This window comes from Macaca fascicularis, chromosome 2 (genome assembly GCF_037993035.2).
Source record: "Macaca fascicularis isolate 582-1 chromosome 2, T2T-MFA8v1.1".
In the NCBI taxonomy this organism is placed as follows: domain Eukaryota; kingdom Metazoa; phylum Chordata; class Mammalia; order Primates; family Cercopithecidae; genus Macaca; species Macaca fascicularis.
Genome location: NC_088376.1, coordinates 112,121,944 through 112,147,148, shown reverse-complemented (window position 1 = coordinate 112,147,148; position 25,205 = coordinate 112,121,944). Strand labels below are relative to the sequence as shown.

Below are 25,205 nucleotides of genomic sequence, written 5' to 3'. Positions count from 1 at the left end.
ACAGACAGCCTGGCTAAAATCTTGGGGCTTAGCCTGGGCTTTTCTGGTTTGGGACCAGGCCCAAAGGGGTTGAGGTGCTTCTCCCTCTCTGGTCTCCTGGGAGAGAGTAACTATCCTGAACTTTGATTGGTGGCAAGGTACTGGTGGTTGAGTCAGGACCACAGAGGTTGCCCTCAATGACCAAATAATTTTCTCCTTGGTTGGGTGAGGTTTTCCATGACTGCCTCATCAGCAGTGCTTTCTGTCTGGATTTGAAGAGCTTTCTCTATTCCTAGGTCCAGCCTCATCATGCCCTCCAACATGGTCCATATGTTAAAATACATTGTCACCCTTCCTGCTTTTTAGAGAGGGGGCTGGGTCCTGGGACCTGAAGGAGGTAACTGTCCTGCCCATCTGTAGTCCATCGCTGGCTGCCCAGGCTGAATGGCAGTGCCTGGAGTGGGCAGGGAGGGGTACACATTTCCCCTCCCTGGGTTAGGGACATCATTTGAGTGAGAATCAGATGGTTTCTGTTTCTGGGTTTGGGCCCCACAACCTGCCAGCTGCCCTGGGTGATGGACCTTTGGAGGAGCTCTGTGCTTCTTGGTGCCCTCCTGCCCCTTCTGCGTCTTGTGGCATGCTTCCCCTGGGTGTGTCCTCCCTTGGTTTTCCAAGCTCTGGGACCTTGCTCCCAGCTGTGCTATTGCCCCACTACCCTGCGTGCTACTTGCCTCTGACAACTCTTTTCATTCATGATGTGAATATGGGGAATGACCTGAGAGCCACACTCAGCTCCTCAAGGGCAGCCTAGCTTGGGGCTCACGCGTGTAATCCCAGCACTTTGGGAGGCCAAGGCAGGTGGGTCAGTTGAGGTTAGGAGTTTGAGACCAGCCTGGCCAACATGGTGAAACCCCGTCTCTACTAAAAATACAAAAATTAGCTGGGCGTGGTGGTGCACGCCTATAGTCCCAGCTACTTGGGAGGCTGAGGCTGGAAGGTCACTTGAACCTGGAAAGTGGAGTTTGCAATGAGCTGAGATCTCGCCGCTGCACTCCAGGCTGGGCGACAGAGTGAGACTGTCTCAAAAAAAAAAAAAAAAAGAAAAGAAATCAAGGTTCCCTGTGGGGTGGGGTGGAGGGGGCTGGGTATTCCTGGGATCTCTGGTCAGACCCTGCCCCTGCTAGTCCAGGCTCCTAGAGCAGTTTCCTATGGAGTGCCAGATATCCTTTCCCGACCTGGCTGCATCAGCATCCTGGTTGTTGACTGGGGCCAGAGCCAGAGTCTTCGAACTTCATCCAATAGGCCTCGAGCCCTACTTCATTGGCAGTCACCTGCAGGTGAGGGCTCTGGAGACTGATTTCTTTGGGTGTCCTGGGCTGGTTCAGCCCTGTTGGGGGTCTGGGTCATTGCTGGGAGCTAGAAGGAGAAACCTGTGCTGTGAAATTTTAGAGTAGAGGTCTGATCATTAAGCTGTCTAGTCAGTTTCCTTGAGTCCTAACCCAGGACTCAGAATTACCTCTGTGACTCTTGCGACCAGGGAGGCCATGACATTAAGAACGTAATCTCCCGTAGTGGCCATGGTGGCAACAAGACCTGGCAGGCAGAGAGTAGTGACAGTGCAGTGTGCCCATGTGTGGAGGTGTGGGGATCAGGGCCTGGTCACTAGCCCTATGGCTGCAGGTGTCGAAAATGTCACCATCAGCTGGACGCAGTGGCTCATGCCTTTAATCCCAGCACTTTGGGAGGCCAAGGCGGGTGGATCATGAGGTCAGGAGATCAAGACCATCCTAGCTAACAGGGTGAAACCCCGTCTGTACTAAAAATACAAAAAATCAGCTGGGCGTGCTGGCAGGTGCCTGTAGTCCCAGCTACTCAGGTGGCTGAGGCAGGAGAATGGCATGAACCCGGGAAGCGGAGGTTGCAGTGAGCCGAGATCATTCCTCTGCACTCCAGCCTGGGCAACAGAGCAAGACTCCATCTCAAAAAAAACAAAAAAAGTCACCATCAAGGCCGGGAGCAGTGGCTCACGCTTGTAATCCCAGCACTTCAGGAGGCCAAGGTGGGCGGATGACGAGGTCAGGAGATCGAGACTATCCTGGCTAATATGGTGAAACCTGGTCTCTACTAAAAATACAAAAAATTAGCCAGGTGTGGCAGCGTGCACCTGTAGTCCCAGCTACTCAGGAGGCTGAGGCAGGAGGATGGCGTGAACCTGGGAGGCAGAGCTTGCAGTGAGCCGAGATCGCACCACTGCATTCCAGCGTGGGCGACAGAGTGAGACTCTTGTCTGAAAAAAAAAATTACAAAAAATTATCAGGCGTGCTGGCACACACCTGTAGTCCCAGCTACTCAGAAGGCTGAGGCAGGAGAATCTCTTGAACCTGGGAGGTGGAGGTTCCAGTGAACCAAGATCGCACCACTGCACTCCAGCCTGGGTAACAGAGCAAGACTCTATCTCAAAAAAAGAAAGAAAGAAAACGGCCAGGCGTGGTGGCTCAAGCCTGTGATCCCAGCACTTTGGGAGGCCGAGACGGGTGCATCACGAGGTCAGGAGATCGAGACCATCCTGGCTAACATGGTGAAACCCCGTCTCTACTAAAAATACAAAAAACTAGCCGGGCGAGGTGGCGGGCGCCTGTAGTCCCAGCTACTCGGGAGGCTGAGGCAGGAGAATGGCGTCAACCTGGGAGGCGGAGCTTGCAGTGAGCTGAGATCCGGCCACTGTACTCCAGCCTGGGCGGCAGAGCGAGACTCCGTCTCAAAAAAAAAAAAAAAAAGAAAGAAAACATCACCATCCAGCTGGACCTAGAGGGTGCCTTCTACTTCACCCACCTCAAGACTTTCCCAGTGACCCAGTGCCCCATCCTGAAGGCTTGCTTAGCAAGTGCTGACCCTGTGCTTCCCTACTTGATGGCCACCAGTGATGCTTGTCCCTGGCGACTCCCCAGACATTCCACCTGGCAGCTGTGCTCCTTGAGCACTCAGTGGACCATGCCCCTCCTGGCACATGTACAGATATTTTGTCTACAACTGCCCAAGCCTCTTTCTTGGGATCCCTCCTGCCCCTAGCCACAGAGTCAGTGACCTTGTCTGTGACCAGCATTACTCAGACATCCAGCCTTCCACTGAGGGCAAGGTCAGGCCCAGAGAAAGGGGGGTTGGGCCCTGGGGTGAAATAAGAGGCTCAAACCTGCTTCTTTCTCCCAGGTAATTTTCAAAGTTCTGGACCCAGCCATTCCAGTAGAGGACCCAAACAACCCTGAGATTCAGGGTAATCATCCCCAGCAGTCCTGTATCCTTTGTGTGTCAGGGCAGAGCTTGTAGATACTGGGGGAAAGAGGCCCTGCCTGGAGTGGGCACTGGTGGGACAGGGCAAGTAGGCAAGCGCAGTCTCCCAGGGCCATTCCCCAGCCCTGCCCCCTCATGGTCCTTTTTGTGGCCTCCCATTTATGCCCCATCACTGTTCCCCATACTTGTATCCAGTGTATAGGGACTGGCATGGGGAACAGTTTCCATTTCTCCCGTCTCTGCCCCATTATTGAATCCCTTTGTGAGGCCCAATCATCGTTCCTCATTTCCTCATACCTGTCCCCCATCTCCACTCCTATCACTGCCCCTTATAACTCTTCACTTTGTGGGCCCTTCTCATTGTCCCTGTCATGGTCTACCTGTCATTGCTCCTCCAACTCCATTCATGACCCTGACCTCTGCCCTTTGTCCCTGCAGCTGCCTCTAGGTGGCACCAGGGCATCTCTGGATGTAACACCTTCCTTACAAAGAAGTCTTTTGTTAAAGGATAAGAGAGCCACATAACAATAACCTAGTAGGAGAGCCCAGAATCAGGCCAAGAGGGTACCAGAGCAGGACAAACGCCGAACTAGTTTTTTCTCTACACCCACTGGGCACTCCCTGCCCCCCTTAACTGCAGTTATTACCAGCTGCTCACCCTGAGCCCTCGTGGTAGGTCTGCAAGCTGCTGCTGTTTTCACCTCAGATGAGAAAAGAGGGGAGGCCTGCAGAGGAAAGATACAGGAGGTAGAGGACCTCCTGTATCCTAGTAAGGGACCTAAGGTGTGGAGCAGGGAGAGGAGCCATGGACCCATTCCTTTATCTATGTGTTCATATAACAAGCACCCATTGAGCTGTACGCTCTGTCGGGCATCTTCTGGGCAGTGTTTGATGAGAAGCAGACAGAAAAGGTATCTGCCTTCTTGGAGCAGGCATCAAGTCAGAAAGACAGTTGATAAATAATCCATCTGTGACCATGCATTGTTAAATGATGGGGATACATTCTGAGAAATGTGTCATTACACAGTTTCATCGCTGTGCAAACATCTAGACTGTACTTACATGGTATAGCCTACTACACTTCTAGACTATCTGGTATAGCCTATTACTCCTAGGCTACAAACCTGTACAGCATGTGACTGTACTGAAAACTGTAGGCAATTGTAACACAATGGTATTTGTGTATCTAAACATAGAAAAGGTACAGTAAAAACATGGTATAAAAGATGAGAAATGGTACACCTGTTTAGGGCACTTACCATGAATGGCACTTGGGGGACTGGAGGATGCTCTGGGTGAGTCAGTGAGGAGTGGTGAGTGAATGTGAAAGCCTAGGATACTACTGTACACTACTGTAGATTATAAACACTGTACATGGGCTATACCAAACATATAAAAACAAATGTTTTCCTTCTTCAGTAGTAACCTTAGTTTTCTGAAGTTTTTTTACCTTACAGACTTTTAACTTTTTACAGCTTTTTTTTTTTTTTTTTTTTTTTTTTTTGAGATGGAGTCTCGCTCTGTCGCCCAGGCTGGAGTGCAGTGGCCGGGTCTCAGCTCACTGCAAGCTCCGCCTCCCGGGTTCACGCCATTCTCCTGCCTCAGCCTCCGGAGTAGCTGGGACTACAGGCGCCCGCCACCTCGCCCGGCTAGTTTTTTGTATTTTTAGTAGAGACGGGGTTTCACCATGTCAGCCAGGGTGGTCTCGATCTCCTGACCTTGTGATCCGCCCGTCTCGGCCTCCCAAAGTGCTGGGATTACAGGCTTGAGCCACCGCGCCCGGCCAACTTTTTACAGCTTTTATAACACTTGGCTTAAAACGTGTACAGCTGTACAAAAATATTTCCTTTATATCCCTATTTGATAAGCTTTTCTCTATTAAAAAAAATTTTTTTTTCATATTTTAAACTTTTTTGTTAAAAACTAAGACACAAACACAGACATTAGCCTAGGCTTACATAGGATCAGGATCATCAGTATCACCGTCTTCCACCTCCAGATCTTGACCCACTGAAAAAGATCGTTAGGAGCAGTAACATGCATGGAGCTATCATCTGTGATAACAGTGCCGCCTTCTGGATACCTTCTGAAGGACCTGCCGGAGACTGTTATACAATTAATTTTTTTTTTTGAGACAGGGTCTCACTATGTTGCCCAGGCTGGGGTGCAGTGGCACCATCTCTGCCCACTGCAATCTATGCCTCCCAGGCTCAAGTGATCCTCTCACCTCGGCCTCCTGAGTAGCTGGGACCACCGGCCTATGCCGCTAGGCCCAGCTAAGTTTTTTTCTCTTTTTTTTTTCTTTTTTTTTTTTTTGAGATGTAGTTTCCCTCTTGTTGCCCAGGCTGGAGTGCAGTGGCGCAATCTTGGCTCACTGCAACCTCTGCCTCCTGGGTTCAAGCAGTTCTCCTGCCTCAGCCTCCAGAGTAGCTGGGATTACAGGCACCCGCCACCATGCCCAGCTAATTTTTTGTATTTTTAGTAGAGACGGGGTTTCACTATGTTGGCCAGGCTGGTCTCGAACTCCTGACCTCAGGTGATCCACCTGCCTCGGTCTCCCAAAGTGTGCTGGGATTACAGGCGTGAGTCCCCGGCCTTTTTTTTTTTTTTTTTTTTTTTTTTTTTGAGACAGAGTCTCGCTCTGTCGCCCAGGCTGGAGTGCAGTGGTGCGATCTTGGCTCACTGCAAGCTCCGCCTCCCGGGTTCACGCCATTCTCCTGCCTCAGCCTCCCGAGTAGCTGGGACTACAGGCGCCCACAACCGCGCCCGGCTAATTTTTTGTATTTTTAGTAGAGACGGGGTTTCACCGTGGTCTCCATCTCCTGACCTTGTGATCCGCCCGCCTCGGCCTCCCAAAGTGCTGGGATTACAGGCGTGAGCCACCGCGCCCGGCCTTTTTTTTCTTTTTTTTGAGACGAAGTCTTGCTCTGTCGCCCAGGCTGCAGTGCCGTGGCTCAATCTTGGCTCACTGCAAGCTCTGCCTCCTGGGTTCACGCCATTCTCCTGCCTCAGCCTCCTGAGTAGCTGGGAGTACAGGTGCCCGCCACCATGCCCAGCAAATTTTTTGTATTTTTAGTAGAGATGAGGTTTCACCGTGTTAGCCGGGATGGTCTCAATCTCCTGACCTCGTGATCCACCCACCTCGGCCTCCCAAATTGCTGGGATTACAGGCGTGAGCCACTGTGCCTGGCCTAATTTTTGTATTTTTTTGTGGAGACAGGATTTCACCATGTTGCCCAGGCTAGTCTTGAATTCCTGAGCTCAAGTTATGTGCCCACTTTGGCCTCCCAAAATTCTGGAATTACAGGCGTGAGCTATAGTGCTCGACCATGTTTTACAATTACTTTTTTTAAAAAGTAGAAGGGGGCCGGGCACGGTGGCTCAAGCCTGTAATCCCAGCACTTTGGGAGGCCGAGACGGGTGGATCACGAGGTCAGGAGATCGAGACCATCCTGGCTAACACGGTGAAACCCCGTCTCTACTAAAAATACAAAACATTAGCCGGGCGAGGTGGCGGGCGCCTGTAGTTCCAGCTACTCAGGAGGCTGAGGCAGGAGAATGGCGTGAACCCGGGAGGCGGAGCTTGCAGTGAGCTGAGATCCGGCCATTGCACTCCAGCCTGGGCGGCAGAGCCAGACTCTGTCTCAAAAAAAAAAAAAAAAAAACAACACTTCTCAGGCCCCTCCCCTCCTCTTCCTGTCCAGATCTTCCTGCCTTCCCCAACCCAACTACTGTCTCCTACAGCCCGAGTTCTAGGGTCTGGGCAGTGACCTCAGGTATTCTGCAGTGGTGAATCTCTGCATATCCCACCCCCACCTCTGTGGCTGCCACTGCCATGAGCACTAATCTGGGTATTTATTTTTCTTTCTTTCCTTTTTTTTTTTTTTAAATTTTCTTTTCTTTCTTTTTTTTTTCTTTTTTTTTTTTTTTTTTTTTTGAGATGGAGTTTCTCTCTTATTGCTCAGGCTGGAGTGCAATGGTGGGATCTCAGCTCACGGCAACCTCCACCTCCCGGGTTCAAGCAATTCTCCTACATTAGCCTCCTGAGTAGTTGGGATTACAGGCATACGCCACCACACACAGCTAATTTTGTATTTTTAGTAGAGATGGGGTTTCTCCCTGTTGGTCAGTTTGGTCTCCAACTCTCATCATCAGGTGATCTGCCCACCTCGGCCTCCCAGAGTGCTGGGATTACAGGTATGAGCTACAGCGCGTGGCCTTTTTTTTTTTTTTTTTTTTTGGAGACTTCGAGATGGAGTCTTGCTCTGTCACCAGGCTGGAGTGCAGTGGCGCGATCTCGGCTCATTGCAACCTCCACCTCCTGGGTTCAAGCGATTCTCCTGCCTCAGCCTACCGAGTAGCTGGGACTACAGGCACATGCCACCATGCCCGGTTAATTTTTGTATTTTTAGTAGAGATGGGGTTTGACCATGTTGCCCAGGATGGTCTCGATCTCTTGACATTGTGATCGTCCCGCCTCAGCCTCCCAAACTGCTGGGATTACAGGTGTGAACCACTGTACCCGGCTGAAATCCCATTCCTACTAAAAATACAAAAATTAGCTGAGCGTGGTGGCGTGTGCCTGTACTCCCAGCTACTCAGGAGGCTGAGGCGGGACTGAGCCGAGATCCCGCCAGTGCACTCCAGGCTGGGCGACAGAGCGCGCGTCTATCCAAAAAAAAAAAAAAAAAAGAAAGAGAAGAAAGAAAGGAAGGGAGGGAGGCAGAGAAAGAAAAGGAAGGAGGCATCTCTGGGACCACATGATCATTTCAGCATCACCTCACCTTTTCTCCCCTCCCCATTCTCCACAGGGTTGTGGTTCTGTACAGACTTTCTGCTTTGATCCAGGAAGGTGCTACTCCAGGACACAGGCTGTAGTAGACCAAGGGAGTATGGAGGACTGAGGGAAGCTTCATCCATCTGGATTTAGTGAGGTCCTAGGGGCTCCACCCTACAACTGGCAGAGACATAATTTTTTTTTTTTTTTTTTTTGAGAGGGAGTCTTATTCTTGTCGCCCAGGCTGGAGTGCAATGGCGCAATCTCAGCTTTCTGCAACCTGCACCTCCCAGGTTCAAGCAATTCTCCTGCCTCAGCTTCCTGAGTAGCTGGGATTACAGGTGCACACCACCACACCCAGTTAAATTTTTTTTTTTTTTTTTTTTGAGACGGAGTCTCACTCAGTCACCCAGGCTGGAGTGCAGTGACGTGATCTCAGCTCACTACAACTTCTGTCTCCCAGGTTCAAGCGATTCTCCTGCCTCAGCCTCCTGAGTAGCTGGGACCACAGGCACATGCCACCATACCTGGCTAATTTTTTTTTTAAATAGAGGTGGGGTTTCACCGTGTTAGCCAGGATGGTCTGAATCTCCTGACCTCATGATCCACCCAACTTGGCCTCCCAAAGTGTTGGGATTACAGTCATGAGCCACTGCACTGGGCCCCCCTCCTAATTTTTGTATTTTTAGTAGAGTTGGGGTTTCACCATATTGGCCAGGCTGGTCTTGAACTCCTGACCTCAGGTGATCTGACCGCCTCGGCCTCCCAAAGTGCTGGGATTACAGGTGTGAGCCACTGCGCCTGGCTCAGAGACATAAATTTTATTTTGTTTTATTTTATTTATTTATTTTGAGATGAGGTCTTGCTCTGTCACCCAGGCTGGAATGCAGTGACACAATCTTGGCTCACTGCAAGCTCCACTTCCTGGGTTCACGCCATTCTCCTACATCAGCCTCCTGAGTAGTAGCTGGGACTACAGGTGCCTGCCACCATGCCCGGCTAATTTTTTTGTATTTTTAGTAGAGACAGGGTTTCACCGTGTTAGCCAGGATGGTCTCCATCTCCTGATCTTGTGATCTGCCTGCCTTGGTCTCCCAAAGTGCTGGGATTACAGGTGTGAGCCACTGCACCCGGCCGATTTCATTCATTTATTTATTTATTTATTTATTTTTATTTATTTATTTATTTTTTTTGAGACGGAGTCTCGCTCTGCCGCCCAGGCTGGAGTGCAGTGGCCGGATCTCAGCTCACTGCACGCTCCGCCTCCCGGGTTCACGCCATTCTCCTGCCTCAGCCTCCCGAGTAGTTGGGACTACAGGCGCCCGCCACCGCGCCCGGCTAGTTTTTTTTTGTATTTTTTAGTAGAGACGGGGTTTCACCGTGTTAGCCAGGATGGTCTCGATCTCCTGACCTCGTGATCCGCCCGTCTCGGCCTCCCAAAGTGCTGAGATTACAGGCTTGAGCCACCGCGCCCGGCCTTGATTTTATTTATTTTATTTTATTTTATTTTTTGAGATGGAGTTTTGCTCTTGTCACCCAGGTTGGAGTACAATGGCGCAATGTTGACTCACTGCAACCTCTGCCTCCCAGGTTCGAGCAATTCTTCTGCCTCAGCCTCCTGAGTAGCTGGGATTACAGGTGCCGGCCACCTCACCCAGCTATTTTATTTTATTTTATTTATTTTATATTTTATTTTATTTTTGTATTTTTAGTAGAGACGGGGGTTTCACCACGTTGGCCAGGCTGGTCTTGAACTCCTGACCTCAGGTGATCTGCCCGCCTCAGCCTCCCAGAGTCCTGGGATTACAGGCATGAGCCACCTGCACCTGGCCTGTTTGCTTGTTTGTTTGTTTATTTATTTATTTATTTTGAAACAGAGTTTCGCTCTTGTTGCCCAGGCTGGAGTGCAATGGCACAATCTCGGCTCACTGCAACCTCTGCCTCCTGGGTTCAAGTGATTCTCCTGCTGCAGCCTTTGGAGTAGCTGGGATTACAGGCGCCCACCACCACAACCACACCCAGCTAGTTTTTTTTGTATTTTTAGTAGAGACGGGGTTTCACCATGTTGGCCAGACTGGTCTCGAATTCCTGACCTCAGGTGATCCACCTGCCTCGGCCTCCCAAAGTGCTGGGATTACAGGTGTGAGCCACTGTGCCCGGGCTCAGAGACATAAATTACAGCAAGACAAGATTGATGCAGTGAAGCTGCGAGGCAGGGATCATAGAGGCCTGGAGTTGCAGCAAGAGAATTAAGACCTACATAGATGGAGAGTGTAGGCAGAGGAGCCCAGGCAGGGGAAACAGCTCATGCAAAAGACAGAAGATAAAATGAGGCACGTGCCAGATCTCGCAAGACGTTTTGGGCCAGGAGAGGGGCTTAACCTTTATCCCAGGGAAGGCGGGGAACCATAGAAGAGATTTAAGCAGGGAAGAGATGTGGGGAGAATGTATTGTTTGGCGGAAGGCCCAGATGGAAGCTGCCAAAATGATTCTGAGTAAGAGATGGCATTCTCTCGACTAGATTGGGGCCACTGGAGATGGAGGAAAAATTGACTCAAAAGAGATTAGGGGTTTGAGGGGCTGGGCATGGTGGCTCATGCCTGTAATCCCAGCACTTTGGGAGGCCAAGGCGGGATCGCCTGAGGTCAAAGTTCAAGAGAAGCCTGGTGAACATGGTGAAACCCCATCTGTACTAAAAATGCAAAAATTAGCTGGGTGTGGTGGTGGGTGTCTGTAATCCCAGCAACTCCGGAGGCTGAAGCAACAGAATCACTTGAACCTGGGAGGTGGAGGTTGCAGTGAGCCGAGATCACAGCATTGCACTCCAGCCTGGACAACTAGAACAAAACTCTGTCTCAACAAAAAAAAAAAAAAAAAAAAAAAAGACAGAGATTAGAAAACAGAAGGGGCGCCAAGGGGTGGGGGTAGGGATGTTCCTCTTGGATGAGGGCCAATCCAAGAAAGGTGGCAAGTGTTAATGAGTGGGGCTGATTGCCTCTTGCTGGCTCCCCTTGACCCTCTTGCTAGCTTGTGCACCTGCCACGGGTGAACGCGTTGCCTGGGCTGGGGTCTTTGTACCCTGGGGCCTCAGGCATTTACAGGAGTTCCACCAGGCAGGCTCATGGAGGCGGCAAGGCCAGGCCTCTCCAGCACCATGCCTGAAGGCTGTGCCTGCCTGTTCTGCAGCATCTCAGCCCTGCTCCATGGGGATGGGCCTCAGTGAGTGTATGTGCCAGGCTTGAAGTGGCTTCAGGGTACGGGTTGCAGGAGCACCATGAGGTTCATTTAATCTTTCCTTCCTCTACCAGCATGTGAGTGCCGTCTGCAAGGTTCACTGAGCACTGAGTGGGGCCTGCTGTGTGGGCAGTATCCCTGCCATCTTCATATCATTAGTCATATTTGTGACCCCTGTGTGCCTGGAAAGCAGGCTTTGGGCCTCTGGCTGCAGTAATGAGCCTTCAGGGCCTGTAGGCATGGGGTTGGGGGCCAGCTATCTCCTGTCCTTGCATGGCTTGATTGCTTTGTCACTCTCCACAGAGTGCCGCTGATGTGCTGAAGTTACCACCAGTGCCATCTATAACCCTGTGAATGGGCAGTGCATGTGCCAGACACGACTTGCTGGTTGCTGCCATGACTGCTGCCTCCCTGGCTACTGAGGCTTTTGGCACTGCCAGTCCTCTGCCTGCAATGGGCATGCTGAGTTGTGCCAGCCACTTATATGTATCTGCCAGGCCTGCCAGACTGGCACTATACAGACTGGCACTGTAAAAAGTGAGTACTGTCATTGGATGGGTTGAACAGGCCCCATACCACGTGCTACTGCTCCCAGGTGCTTGGATGACTACTATGGAGACTCCACTCCAGGCTTGGGCCAGCAGTGCTGGCTCTGCCTTTGTCCTGGGCACCCTGATTCCTGCCTCTATCATGGGAGTTCCTGCCTCTATCATGGGAGTTCCTGCCATGTGGACAGCATGATGGGCATGTCCTATTCTTCTGTTTACCTGGCTATGCAGGTGAGGCATGGTTGGCAGTGACAAAGCCACAGCCTTGGTCAATTGTTCACAATCCCGTCAGGTCCACATGACAAATTTTCCCAATGCTACCCGTATGCTGAGCTGGGCACCATCTTCAAGGAGTTCCTGTTCTGAGGAAGGAGGGCTGAATGGGGGGAATTACAGGTATAGACCTTGAAAGCCAAGAGGATGGGCTATAATTTCCTATTGTGTCCCCCCCAGCCAGACCTCAGACTTTCTGACTGCGTATCTGAGACCCACAGGCCCCCAGGGTACAGGAAGACACATATACCCCAGTCCTCTCCAGGCCTCAGCTGTGACCACTTCTGTGACTATTTTGGGCACCCGGCCAGGAGGAGACCCCAGAAGAATCCATACTGGTACTTCCAGTGCAGCAATATCAATCTCCATAATCCTGCTGCCTGTGACCCCCACAGTGGGCACTGCCAGCATTCTGTGTACTACAGCCATGTCCCTGGCTGTGCCTGCTGCAGGCCTGGCTTCCACAGCAGTGACCTGTGCTCAGAGGGCTTCCAGCATGAATTTGTGGGTGTGGACATCCCAGGGTGACTGGGTGGGATTTTCACTCCCCAGATTGGCCAAGCCTTCCTCTCCCCAGGCTGCAGTTGTGACCCTTGAAACAATGTCCTCATGTGGTAACCATCTGGGGCTGAAGCCTGTGCTGCCCCTGCACTCTGGGGCAAGACTGCAGCCACTGTGCCCCCTTCTTCTGGAACCTGGGAGATCCCTGGGGCTGTAAGCCCTGTGGCTGCCATGCTCAACACACTTTGCAACCAATGTGCCACCCAGTGAGTAAGCCCATATTGCACATAGCATGTGGTCATAGCCAGGTGTGAGTGAACTTGCACTTGTTTGTGACACAATGTGACTTCTGGCTGGTGTGAGTGAATGTGACCACCAGCACCAGTACTGGTACATGGGGCTGCAAATAGCTGTGTGTGTCTCTGCTCTCATGTGACGTTAACTATGAGGTGGTTTCAGGGTGTAGGGGGAGTATGGACGCGAGGCTGCATGTGCCCAATCCCACATGCAGCCATGCACTAGTGTGTGAGTGAACCACTGTGAGTAGGTCATGGCAAGCAGAGTGAGCGTGGTGAGGGGTGGAGACGGAGTGGGGCTGGAAGGAGAAGGAGACTGAGGAGGTACAGGTGGAGGATTAGGATTGAGATCTGGTGCAGGCAGAGAAAGATGGCCATGGGAAGCAAGTGTTTCCAGGAGGAAAGTGGTCAGAAACTGAATGAGATGAAGCCTGAAGCGTGTTCTTGTGTCCTTGGCAAGGAGAAGGGTGGGAGTCAGACTCAGGGAGTGAGGGAGGCATAGGAGGAGGGGCATGGAAACAGTGGGTATGCAACTCAGGACATGAGGAAACTAAGGGCAACAGGTCAGGAGATGAGAACAAGAGGGTCCGTGGGAAGCAAGGGCTGGCAATGTGGGAAGGTGCAGATTGGCCAAGGGAGCAGGCCAGAGTATCTGGGGAACCAGCCCCAATATTTCAGTGTAGGTTCTTTCTATTTTCCCTAAGTGTCAGCTGGTCTGAGAAGTAAAGAGAAAGAGTAACAAAGAGAGAAATTTTACAGCTGGGCCTCTGGGGGTGTCATCACATATTGGTAGGACCATGATGGCAACCCCAAGCTGCAAAACCAGCAAGTTTTTATTAGGGATTTTAAAAGGCGAGGGGGTGTATGAACAGGGAGTAGGTCACAAGGATCACATGCTTCAAAGGGCAATAAAGATCACAAGGTGAAGGCAAAATTAGAATTACTGATGAGGGTCTTTGTCCCGCTGTGCACGCATTGTCTTGATAAACACCTGAACAAGAAACAGGGTTCAAGAGCAGACAACCGGTCTGACTAGAATTTACCAGGCTGGAATTTCCCAATCCTAGTAAGCCTGAGGGTACTGCAGGAGACCAGGGTGTATTTCAGTCCTTATCTCGACCGCATAAGACAGGCACTCCCAGAGTGGCCATCTATAGACCTCCCTGCAGGAATGCATTCCTTCCCCAGGGAATCAATTATTAATATTCCTTGCTGGGAAAATAATTAAGTGATATTTCTGCTACTTGCATGTCCGTTTATAGGCTCCCTGCAAGAAGAAAAATATGGCTCTATTCTGCCTGACCCCGCAGGCAGTCAGACCTTATGGTTATCTTCCCTTGTTCCCTGAAAATTGCTGTTATTCTGTTCTTTTTCAGGGTGCACTGATTTCATATTGTTCAAACACACATGTTTTACAATCAGATTTCATATTGTTCAAACACACAAGTTCTATAATCAATTTGTACAGTAGTGGTTCTGAGGTGACATACATTCTCAGTTTACAAAGATAAGAGGATTAAGAGATTAAAGTAAAGACAGGCATAAGAAATTATAAGAGTATTATTAGGGAAGTGATAAATGTCCATGAAATCTTCACAATTTATGTTCAGAGGTTGCAATAAAGACAGGTGTAAGAAATTATAAAAGTAGGCCGGGCGCGGTGGCTCAAGCCTGTAATCCCAGCACTTTGGGAGGCCGAGGCGGGTGGATCACGAGGTCAGGAGATTGAGACTATCCTGGCTAACATGGTGAAACCCCGTCTCTACTAAAAATACAAAAAACTAGCCGGGCGTGGTGGCGGGCGCCTGTAGTCTCAGCTACTTGGGAGGCTGAGGCGGGAGAATGGCGTGAACCCGGGAGGCGGAGTTTGCAGTGAGCCGAGATCACGCCACTGCACTCCAGCCTGGGAGACACAGCGAGACTCCGTCTCAAAAAAAAAAAAAAAAAAAAAGAAATTATAAAAGTATTAATTTGGGGAACTGATAAATGTCCATGAAATATTCACAATCTATGTTCTTCTGCCTCAGCTCCAGCTGGTCCCTCCGTTTGGGGTCCCTGACTTCCCACAACACCAGAGAAAGCAGAAAGGGAGAGGCTCTCAGCCAAATGCAAGTGTGGATGCTGCCCTGGGCAGGAACACAGCTGGGAGGAAATACAAGTATGTGTGTGCCACGCATGTCTAAGTACTCATGTCCTTTTCCCTCTCCCAAAGAAGGGTCTTTGGCCCTGCTCACTAGCCTATGCTTTCTTCCTTCAAGTCACAGGTCAGTGCCCCTGCTGGGCAGGGTTTGGGAGCTGCACATGCTCCCGGTTGCATAATGGGAATTGGGGTGACCCTGAGCAGGAGTGCAGAGGTGAGAGGGGCACTTGCACATTCCACAGCCAGGGGTGGGGCTGCCCTGCAGGGGCTGCTCAATGTGGAATAGCAAGGGAGTGGTAGGGGTTTTCCTGAGGGAGAACACAGCACATTTATTGCTGTTTCCCCAAAGAACTTAAAGAAATACTCATGAAAACAGCTGAAGGGAAACAGCAAGGCTAGGCAAGGGATGCCTGTAGAAAGGACACATCAGGTGGCTCTTTCCTCACCCTGCCTGCCAGCCCTTGACCCTGGTTGACCCCTGACGGGGCTGTAGAGCCCCTGAAACCCTGTACTGTTTTCCTGCCCAAATACTGCCATGCAGTATGGCCTCTCTGTCCAGAGTGAATGCCAGTGCCCATGGCAGTTCTGAGCAGTGGCTTAGGCAAGGGTTGGTGTGCACCCTCGCACCTGCACAGGGCCATTCTCATCCTTCAGTCTTTTTTTTTTTTTGAGACATAGTGTCGCTCTGTTGCCCAGGCTGGAGTGCAGTGGTGCAGTCTTGGTTCACTGCAAGCTCCGCCTCCCAAGCTCATGCCATTCTCCTGCCTCAGCCTCCTGAGTAGCTGGGACTACAGGTGCCTGCCACCACTCCCTGCTAATTTTGTTTTTGTATTTTTAGTAGACACGGGGTTTCACCGTGTTAGCCAGGATGGTCTCGATCTCCTGACCTTGTGATCTGCCCGCCTCAGCCTCCTAAAGTGCTGGGATTACAGGCGTGAGCCACCACACTCAGCTTCTTCAGACTTTTTTTTTTGAGACGGGCTGTCACTCTGTCACCCAAGCTGGAGTGCAGTGGCATGATCTTGGCTCACTGCAGTCTCAACCTGCCAGGTTCAAGGGATCCTCCTGCCTTACCTCCTGAGGAGCTGGGACTACAGATGTGCACCACCATGTCCAGCTAATTTTTGTATTTTTTGTAGAGATGGGTTTTTCCATGTTGCTCAGGCTGGTCTTGAACTCCGAGCTCAAGTGATCCACCCACCTTAGCCTCTCACAGACCTCTTATTTTTTCAGAAATAGGGTCTCATGAGCCAGGCATGGTGGCTTACACCTGTAATCCCAACACTTTGGGAGGCTGAGGAGGGTGGATCATGAGGTCAGGAGTTCAAGACCAGCCTAGCCAATATGGTGAAACCCCGTCTCTACTAAAAAAAAAAAAAAAAGGCCGGGCGCGGTGGCTCATGCCTGTAATCCCTGCACTTTGGGAGGCCGAGGCGGGCGGATCACGAGGTCAGGAGATCAAGACCATCCTGGCTAACACGGTGAAACCCCGTCTCTACTAAAATACAAAAAATTAGCCGGGCGCGGTGGTGGGCGCCTGTAGTCCCAGCTACTCGGGAGGCTGAGGCAGGAGAATGGCGCGAACCCGGGAGGCGGAGCTTGCAGTGAGCCGAGATGGTGCCACTGCACTCCAGCCTGGGCGACAGAGTGAAGACTCCGCCTCAAAAAAAAAAAAAAAAAAAAAAAAAATTAGCCAGGTGTGGTGGCTGGTGCCTGTAGTCCCAGCTGCTCAGGAGGCTGAGGCAGGAGAATCACTTGAACCTGAGAAACGAAGGTTGCAGTGAGCCGAGATCGCTTACAGAGAGAGACTCTGTCTCGAAAAAAAAAAAAAAGAAGAACAAGAAAAGAAAAAAGAAAAAGAAATAGGGTCTCCTGTCACCTGGGCTGGAGTACAGTGGCATGATCTTAGCTCACTACAGCCTCGACCTCCTAGGCTCAAGTGATCCTCCTATCTCATCCCACTAAGTAGCTAAGACTACAGCAGGCGCCGCCACACCTGGCTAATTTTCAAATTTTTTTTGTAGAGGCAGGATCTCCCTATGTTGCTCAGACTGGTCTCAGACTCCTGAGACTGGTCTCAAACTCCTGTGATCCTCCTGCCTCAGCCTCCCAAAGTGGTGGGGTTACCGGTGTGAGTAACTGCACCTGGCCCATCCTTCAGGTCTCTCGAAGGTAAGGCTAGAACTAGTGTCATCTGCTCTCTACCCTGATATCGGGAGAACCCACTCCCGATGGTTAACGCGGGTTCTTTTCTATTTTCTAGGCGTCTCAGCTGGTTTGGGAAATAAAAGGAAAGAGTACAAGAGAGAGAAATTTAAAGTTGGGTGTCCAGGGGAGACATCACATGTCGGCAGGATCCGTGATGTTCCCCGAGCCGTAAAACCAGCAAGCTTTTATTAGCGATTTTCAAAAGGGGAGGGAGTGCACGAATAGGGTGTGGGTCACAGAGATCACATACTTCACAAGGTAATAAAATATCACAAAGCAAGTGGAGGCGGGGCGAGATCACAGGACCACAGGATGGGGCAAAATTAAAATTGCTAATGAAGTTTTGGGCACACATTGTCATTGATAACATCTTATCAGGAGACAGGGTTTGACAGCAGACAACCTGTCTGAAAAAATTTATTAGGCGGGAGTTTTCCTCATCCTAATTAGCCTGGGAGCGCTACAGGAGACCGGGGCTTATTTCATCCCTCCAGCTTCTACCATAAAAGGCGGCCACCCTCAGGGGGCCGTTCATAGACCTACCCTCAGGGCACATTCTTTTCTCAGGGATGTTCCTTGCTGAGAAAAAGAATTCAGCGATATTTTTCCTATTTGCCTTTGAAAGAAGATAAATATGGCTCTTCCCTCTGGCTCACCGGTGGCCAGAAGTCTCATCTCTCTTGTTCCTTGAACATTGCTGTTATTCTGTTCTTTTCTTTTTTTTTTTTTTTTTTTTTTTGAGACGGAGTCTCGCTCTGTCGCCCAGGCTGGAGTGCAGTGGCCGGATCTCAGCTCACTGCAAGCTCCGCCTCCCGGGTTCGGGCCATTCTCCTGTCTCAGCCTCCCGAGTAGCTGGGACTACAGGCGCCCGCCACCTCGCCCGGCTAGTTTTTTGTATTTTTTAGTAGAGACGGGGTTTCACCGTGTTAGCCAGGATGGTCTCGATCTCCTGACCTAGTGATCCGCCCGTCTCGGCCTCCCAAAGTGCTGGGATTACAGGCTTGAGCCACCGTGCCCGGCCTGTTCTTTTCTTAAGATGCCCATATTTCATATTGTTCAAACACACATGCTCTACAAACAATTTTTGCAGTTAATGCAATCATCACAGGGTCCTGAGGTGACATATATCCTCCTCAGTTTACGAAGATGATGATGGGATTAAGAGATTAAAGTAAAGACAGGCATAGGAAATCACAAGGGTATTGATTGGAGAAGTGATAAGTGTCTAAGAAATCTTCACAATTTATGTTAAGAGATTGCAGTAAATACAGGCATAAGAAATTATAAAAGTATTAATTTGGGGAACAAATAAATGTCCATGAAATCTTCACAATGTATGTTCTTCTGCTGCAGCTTCAGCCAGTCCCTCCCTTCGGGGTCCCTGACTTCCTGCAACACCCTGACCCTATCTCTCCTCTGCAGCCTGTGCCTGTGACCCACAGGGCTCCATCTTGCCCAGCTGTGACTCACACATGGGCACCTGCTTCTGCAGAGAGGGCATCTTAGGGCTGAGGTGCCAGGCATGTGCTCATGGCTCCAGAGGTGCCTTCCCACACTACACCTCCTGTCCCACCTGCTTCACCTTCTGAGACCAATTCCTGGCTCTGCTCCTGCCGCAGCTGGAAGCTGTGGCCCAAGAGGTGGCCACCCTATGCTAGGGGATGCCTGGTTGGGGTGTTAGGGGCCAGGGAGGACACCTGCAGGTCCTAGATCAGGTATTGAAGCAGGCACAGGCTGCTCCCTCCAACCTGGGACCCTGCCCACTGCTCAGTGGGTTCTTGCTGCCTTCCACTATTGGGAGCAAGCCCCCTGAAATCTGGCCGTAAACTGGCCCCAAAACTGGCCATAAACAAAATCTCTGCAGCACTTAAAACACGTTCTTAATGGCCCTAACGCCCAAGCTGGAAGGTTGTGGGTTTACGGAATGAGGGCAAGGAACTCCTGGCCCGCCCAGGGTGGAAAACCGCTTAAAGGCATTCTTTTTTTTTTTTTTTTTTTTTTTGAGACGGAGTCTCACTCTGTCACCCAGGCTGGAGTGCAGTGGCGCGATCTCGGCTCACTGCAAGCTCCGCCTCCCGGGTTCACGCCATTCTCCCGCCTCAGCCTCCGAGTAGCTGGGACTACAGGCGCCCGCCACCACGCCCGGCTAGTTTTTTGTATTTTTAGTAGAGACAGGGTTTCACCGTGTTAGCCAGGATGGTCTCGATCTCCTGACCTCGTGATCCACCCGCCTCGGCCTCCCAAAGTGCTGGGATTACAGGCTTGAGCCACCGCGCCCGGCCTAAAGGCATTCTTAAGCCACAAACAAAAGCATGAGTGATCTGTGTCTTAAGGGCATGTTCCTGCTGCAATTAATTTGGCCCATCCCTTTGTTTCCCATAAGGGATACTTTTAGTTAATTTAATATCTATAGAAACAATGCTAATGACTGGTTTGCCTTTAACAAATATGTGGGTAAATCTCTGTTCGGGGCTCTCAGCTCTGGAGGCTGTGAGACCCCCTGATTCCCCACTTCACACCTCTATATTTCTGTGTGTGTGTCTTTAATTTCTCTAGCGCCACTGGGTTAGGGTCTTCCCCACCGAGCTGGTCTTGGCATTCCACAACTCCTCCCATAGCTTGGACATACAGTCACAGCCTTGGAGCAGCATCAGCAACAGGTACAGAGCCAGGGGGACTGTGGGTGGGAGCCATGGGGGAGTCACAGGAAACCATGGCTTGGACGTGGGGTTATAGGAGACATACTCCACATCTGACCCACGCCCACCAGCTGCAGCAAATCCAGGCCATAGTAAGCTCCACAGGTATCCAGGCCCGGGAGACATGGCATTGGGAAAGGAGACCTTGGGGCATGACTACTGTGACCCATATGCAAGCAGCCGTGCAGATCATGCAGCGCTTCCTCATGGATACATATCTGCTTGTTGCATGTCTGTTCACAGCCAAGGGCAGGGTTAATAGGGTATCCAGAACACTATCATGATACTCCTTCCAGAATGAGGAATATTCATCAGGGCTGACCGGGGTCAAGTGAGAACACTCGTGTGTGGGTAAATTTTTTTTTTTTTTTTTTTTTTTGAGACGGAGTCTCGCTCTGTCGCCCAGGCTGTGTGGGTAAATTTTACGGCCTGTGTGGGTAAATTTTTAACAACTGGCTGTGAGTCAGGGGAAACTGAATTTGTAGCATTTATCAATATCCATGATGTAAGTAATGCTATCATGATTGATTTCAGTCTACCATACCATTTGACAACTTATTTGCAAAATTCCTGAAAATTTAACAATTGGCTTTTTAAATTTTATCTTATTATTATTTATTATTATTATTATTATTATTTTTTTTTTTTTTTTTTTTTGAGACGGAGTCTCGTTCTGTCGCCCAGAACTGCACTGGAGTGCAGTGGCCGGATCTCAGCTCACTGCAAGCTCCGCCTCCCAGGTTGACGCCATTCTCCTGCCTCAGCCTCCCGAGTAGCTGGGACTACAGGCGCCCGCCACCTTGCCCGGCTAGTTTTTTGTATTTTTTAGTAGAGATGGGGTTTCACCGTGTTAGCCAGGATGGTCTCGATCTCCTGACCTCGTGATCCACCCGTCTCGGCCTCCCAAAGTGCTGGGATTACAGGCGTGAGCCACCACGCCTGGCCTATTATTATTATTGTTTTTTTTTGAGAGAGAGTCTCACTCTTGTCGCCCAGGCTGGAGTGCAGTGGTGCGATCTCAGCTCACTGTAACCTGCACTTCCTGGGTTCAAGCGATTCTCCTGCCTGAGCCTCCTGAGTAGCTGGGATTACAGGTGCCCGCCACCACACCCAGCTAATTTTTGTATTTTTAGTAGAGATGAGGTTTCACTATACTGGCCAGGTTGGTCTCAAACTCCTGACCTTGTAATCTGCCTGCCTTGGCCTCCCAAAGTGCTGGGATTACCCTTTTTTTTTTTTTTTTTTTTTTTTTTTTTTTTTTTTTGAGACGGAGTCTCGCTCTGTCGCCCAGGCTGGAGTGCAGTGGCCGGATCTCAGCTCACTGCAAGCTCCGCCTCCCGGGTTCACGCCATTCTCCTGCCTCAGCCTCCGGAGTAGCTGGGACTACAGGCGCCCGCCACCTCGCCCGGCTAGTTTTTTGTATTTTTAGTAGAGACGGGGTTTCACCATGTTAGCCAGGATGGTCTCGATCTCCTGACCTTGTGATCCGCCCGTCTCGGCCTCCCAAAGTGCTGGGATTACAGGCTTGAGCCACCGTGCCCGGCCTACCCTTTTTTATTATTATTTTATTTCTTATTTTTTTAGAGATAGAGTCTTGCTCTGTTGCCCAGGCTAGAGTGCAGTGGTGTGATCTTGGCTCACTGCGGGCTCTGCCTCCCAGGTTCAAGCAATTCTCCTTCCTCAGCCTCCTGAGTAGCTGGGCCTACAGGCACATGCCACCACGCCTGGCTAATTTTTTGTATTTTAGTAGAGATGGGTTTTCACCGTGTTGCTCAGGCTGGTCTCAAACTCCTGAGCTCAGGCAATCTGCCCGCCTCAGCCTCCCAAAGTGCTGGGATTACAGGTGTGAGCCACTGCGCCCGGCCAACAGTTGGCTCTTGTAAGCCTCCAGCACACCACTGGATAGTTGTGTCTGAGGCAGGATCAATGAGAGATTAGGGTCAGGGTTCGTTGGGTCAGAGTTCAGGGTTCAGGTCTAAGATCCCTACTCTTTTCCCCACAGACAAAGGTGTGGACACCACAAGTATGGAGCTGGTGTTATGGTGTGGTCTGTCAGTGCCCCTTCCCCAAGGTGGGGGCAGTAGGCATTGCTCTTCTGCTGGGTCACATCCAGGGTGCTTTCCCTGTACTGGATGCCATGAGCCAGAAGCTGCCCGAAGCTGAAGGCATCCTCCATCAGGCAGAATGAACCAGGTGAAGAGCCAGGAGGCTGGAGGTGGAAGTCAGAGGTTGGGCAGAAAAGGGATGCCTGACTGAACCCCTGTGTTCTTCAAGGAGGGTACGGCCTGGGCCCAGCATCAAGCACTGGATGTTTAGGGGGTGCTGGCTGAGGGGGGAACGGAACTCATGCAGGGCCGCAGAGCAAGGGCTACAGGAAGTGAAGTTGGCACTTGAAGGCCTGGAGGCCACTGTACAGGAGGTGATACCCCCACTTGTACCCTCAGCTCCTTTACATCCCTTGTTCAATGACTGCTGTGATTTCCATTCTCCCTGAGATCCTTGACTCACTATGATACCACAGTGCTACCAAGTACCCTGACCATGATAATACTCAGCCTAGTTGCTACTGTGTCCTCTCTGTGACCCCCTAACCTTTGCCCCAGGTGGCAGGGTGCCTGGCCCAGATGGCACTGGCAGTTGAGGTACCCCAGTCCCAGGGCGTCTGTCCAGTGTAGCTAAGGTGTTCAGGGCATGTTTTGTCCTGAGTCAGCAGCAGGCCCAGGAGGCAGAAGAATGGGCAGCATGAGTCATAGGCAGGGCTGAGGGCCTGGGCAAGATGAAATGGAGAAGAGTGGGCACTGGGGTCTCAGGGACCCCCTCTGGAACAGTGGAAAGTGGGATTTGGGCTGGGGCTGGGCTACACTGGACTGAGGCGGGATCTCAGTTCTAAATTCTCCTTTCCTCCAGGAACCTTAGGCAGTAATATATTTGGGGCAATATATTCTGGGTGAGGTGGGGTTTCAGGTCCAGCCCTGCCCTAGGAGTTGCAGTTGGCCCTTTTGCCTGTGGTAAGCTGCAGGAGGACACATATGGCCTGGTAGCCACTGTGCAGGATGCAAAAGAATGGGTGCAGCAGGCTTGAGCTGAGGCCCAGGAGCTCCTGAAGAAGGCGTAAAGCAGCTTCAGCTGCCTGCATGGTGCGTGGCTGGCCTGCAGTAGGGCAGGCACGGGGAAGGGTTTAGGGTTAGATGGAAAGGTCAGGGCCAGAACAGGGATGTTGTGGAAGGGTTAAGGCTGGGTCCAGATCAGGTCTTGACTCATGTAGGGATCAGGGCTGGGGTCAAGGTTTAGACCAGGGATCAAGTGTTGATTAGGTTCAGAGTTTATTTAATGTTAGGGCTGGGTCAGGGTCAGGGTTGTGATAGAGACTGGGGCCAGGATGGGAGGTTAGAGCCAGGGGTCAGAGCCTGGCTCAGATGACCTGACCCCAGGGTTGGAGTGCCACCTGACACAGAATGCACAGGCACTGGGCAAGAAGGCAGCCACCCTGCAGGCCCTGGAGCAGCAGGCAGCTGAGCTGCTTGGGCACATGATGTGCTTTGCCACCAGTAAGTACACCATCTGCTGATTACTGTCTATGGAAGCCAGCAAGAAGGACTGTGGGATCACCTGGGCAACTCAAAGTGGCCCTAGAGTGATCCAGGAATCTCCTGGCCTTGGGAGACCAAAGATCCTGAGTGCCCACTGACCCTGAGTGACCCCCCATGTGGCCCCACAGCCTTCTGACCTTGAGAAAGCAGAGGAATCATGTAACTCCCTGAGGCTATCTAGTGTCCCAGACCCTGATACACCTTTATCTCTGAGTGATTTAAAATTGTGAGACTACAGTGCTGGCATTCTCCACTCAAAATAAATAAACAGGGCCTGGTGCTATTTACTGGCTCATGCCTGTAATCCCAGAGCTTTCAGAGGCAGAGGCAGTAGGATCACCTGACCTCAGTAGTTCAAGACCAGCTTAGCCAACATGGTGAAACCCCATGTCTACTAAAAATACAAACATTAGCTGGGTGTGTTGGTGGGCGCCTGTAATCCTAGCTACTTGGGAAGCTAAGGCAGGAGAATCGCTTGAACCTGGGAGGCGGAGGTTGTGTGAGCCGAGATCTCACCACTACACTCTAGCCTGGGCGACAGAGCGACACTACGTCTCAAAAAATAAATAAATAAATAATTAAAAATTTAGAATTCTCAGTAATCTCTAGTATCCCTGATCCCCCAGGTTGACTACATGATCCTCAGGGTGACTGGAGACCTCTACTTCGGATATCCAGAATAACTCCCAGCGACGCTTAAAGTCCAACGGATTGACTGACCCCCACCCCCGCCGCCCCCATGCGCCTTTGTGAAGTGGGGAGATTCCCCTGAGGAACTCCCACCAGCTTTCTTCCCTGGATGGCAGCTCAGGGCACTCCCTGCCATGACTGCGGAGGCAGCAGGCCAGACCCAGCCCTAACGACCGGCGGACCCCACGGTTCCCCCAACTTCCCGTTCCCAGGGCCCTGGGTGGGGCGCGCCCCATGTTTCCCACCCACTTTCCTCCTCCTCTTCCCCCCCTTACACCGCCGCGCACATTCCAATCCCCGGGCCCTAGCGATCCCGGCAGGCCAAAAAGTCTGGAGCGGACAAATAGCCACAAGATCCGGAGTCGCTCGCCGTAGCTCTGGTCCAGGGTCCGCCACCCAGAGCCTATTTCCATACTGGGAAACAGGCAGCACTTCTCGTGCCTACTTACCGTAGTGACTAGTGGGGGAGGCAGTGACCCCCCTGGAGCTGTGCTTCGGGCTGGGTATGCACTTTCGCCATCTCTTCCCCAGCCCTATCCTGTCCCGTCCCTAAGACTACCCGAGAGTCCTCCACAGCCCTGAAGAGGGGAATTTGGTGCTCCTGCTTGTGCCCTCCAGCCTCTCTGTTGATGCTGGAGCCTTGGGATCAAGCGGCTGAGTTGATGGTAATTTCCACGGCGCCCATGACGCTGAGGGGAAAAGGCTATAGGCTCCTTGGTCCAGAGTTGGATACCCGAAGATCAGATCTCTCTCATTTGCTTCTGCCATGCACCCAACTTCGTGAGCCCCCTTCCAATGATAGTTTAAAGCACCAAATCTCTTACCTTCCCCTGGCCCTCGTATAGGTGTGGGATTGGGGGCACAATAAATATTTGTGGGTGAAGTGATCTGTGTCTGGTTCCTGGGGCGAAGGCAGTTTCCGGGGGGCAGGAGTAGGGTTGGGGTGGGGGCGCTCTCCGCCCGGTGTTGCGCTCCTGCCCAG

General features: G+C 51.3%; 1 long non-coding RNA gene across 2 annotated transcripts; it reads left to right on the top strand.

The window, feature by feature from the left end:
* The first annotated feature begins 11,467 nt into the window (after window positions 1-11,467).
* LOC107128935 (uncharacterized) lies at window positions 11,468-25,110 on the top strand. Of its 2 annotated transcripts, none has more exons than XR_012431138.1 (6): window positions 11,468-12,057; window positions 12,677-12,866; window positions 14,924-15,054; window positions 17,061-17,208; window positions 19,801-19,904; window positions 24,160-25,110. It is a non-coding gene; the product is annotated as an uncharacterized lncRNA (long non-coding RNA). The 2 variants fall into 2 exon arrangements; XR_012431139.1 differs by lacking the exon at window positions 11,468-12,057 and adding an exon at window positions 17,300-18,884.
* Window positions 25,111-25,205: the final 95 nt, after the last annotated feature.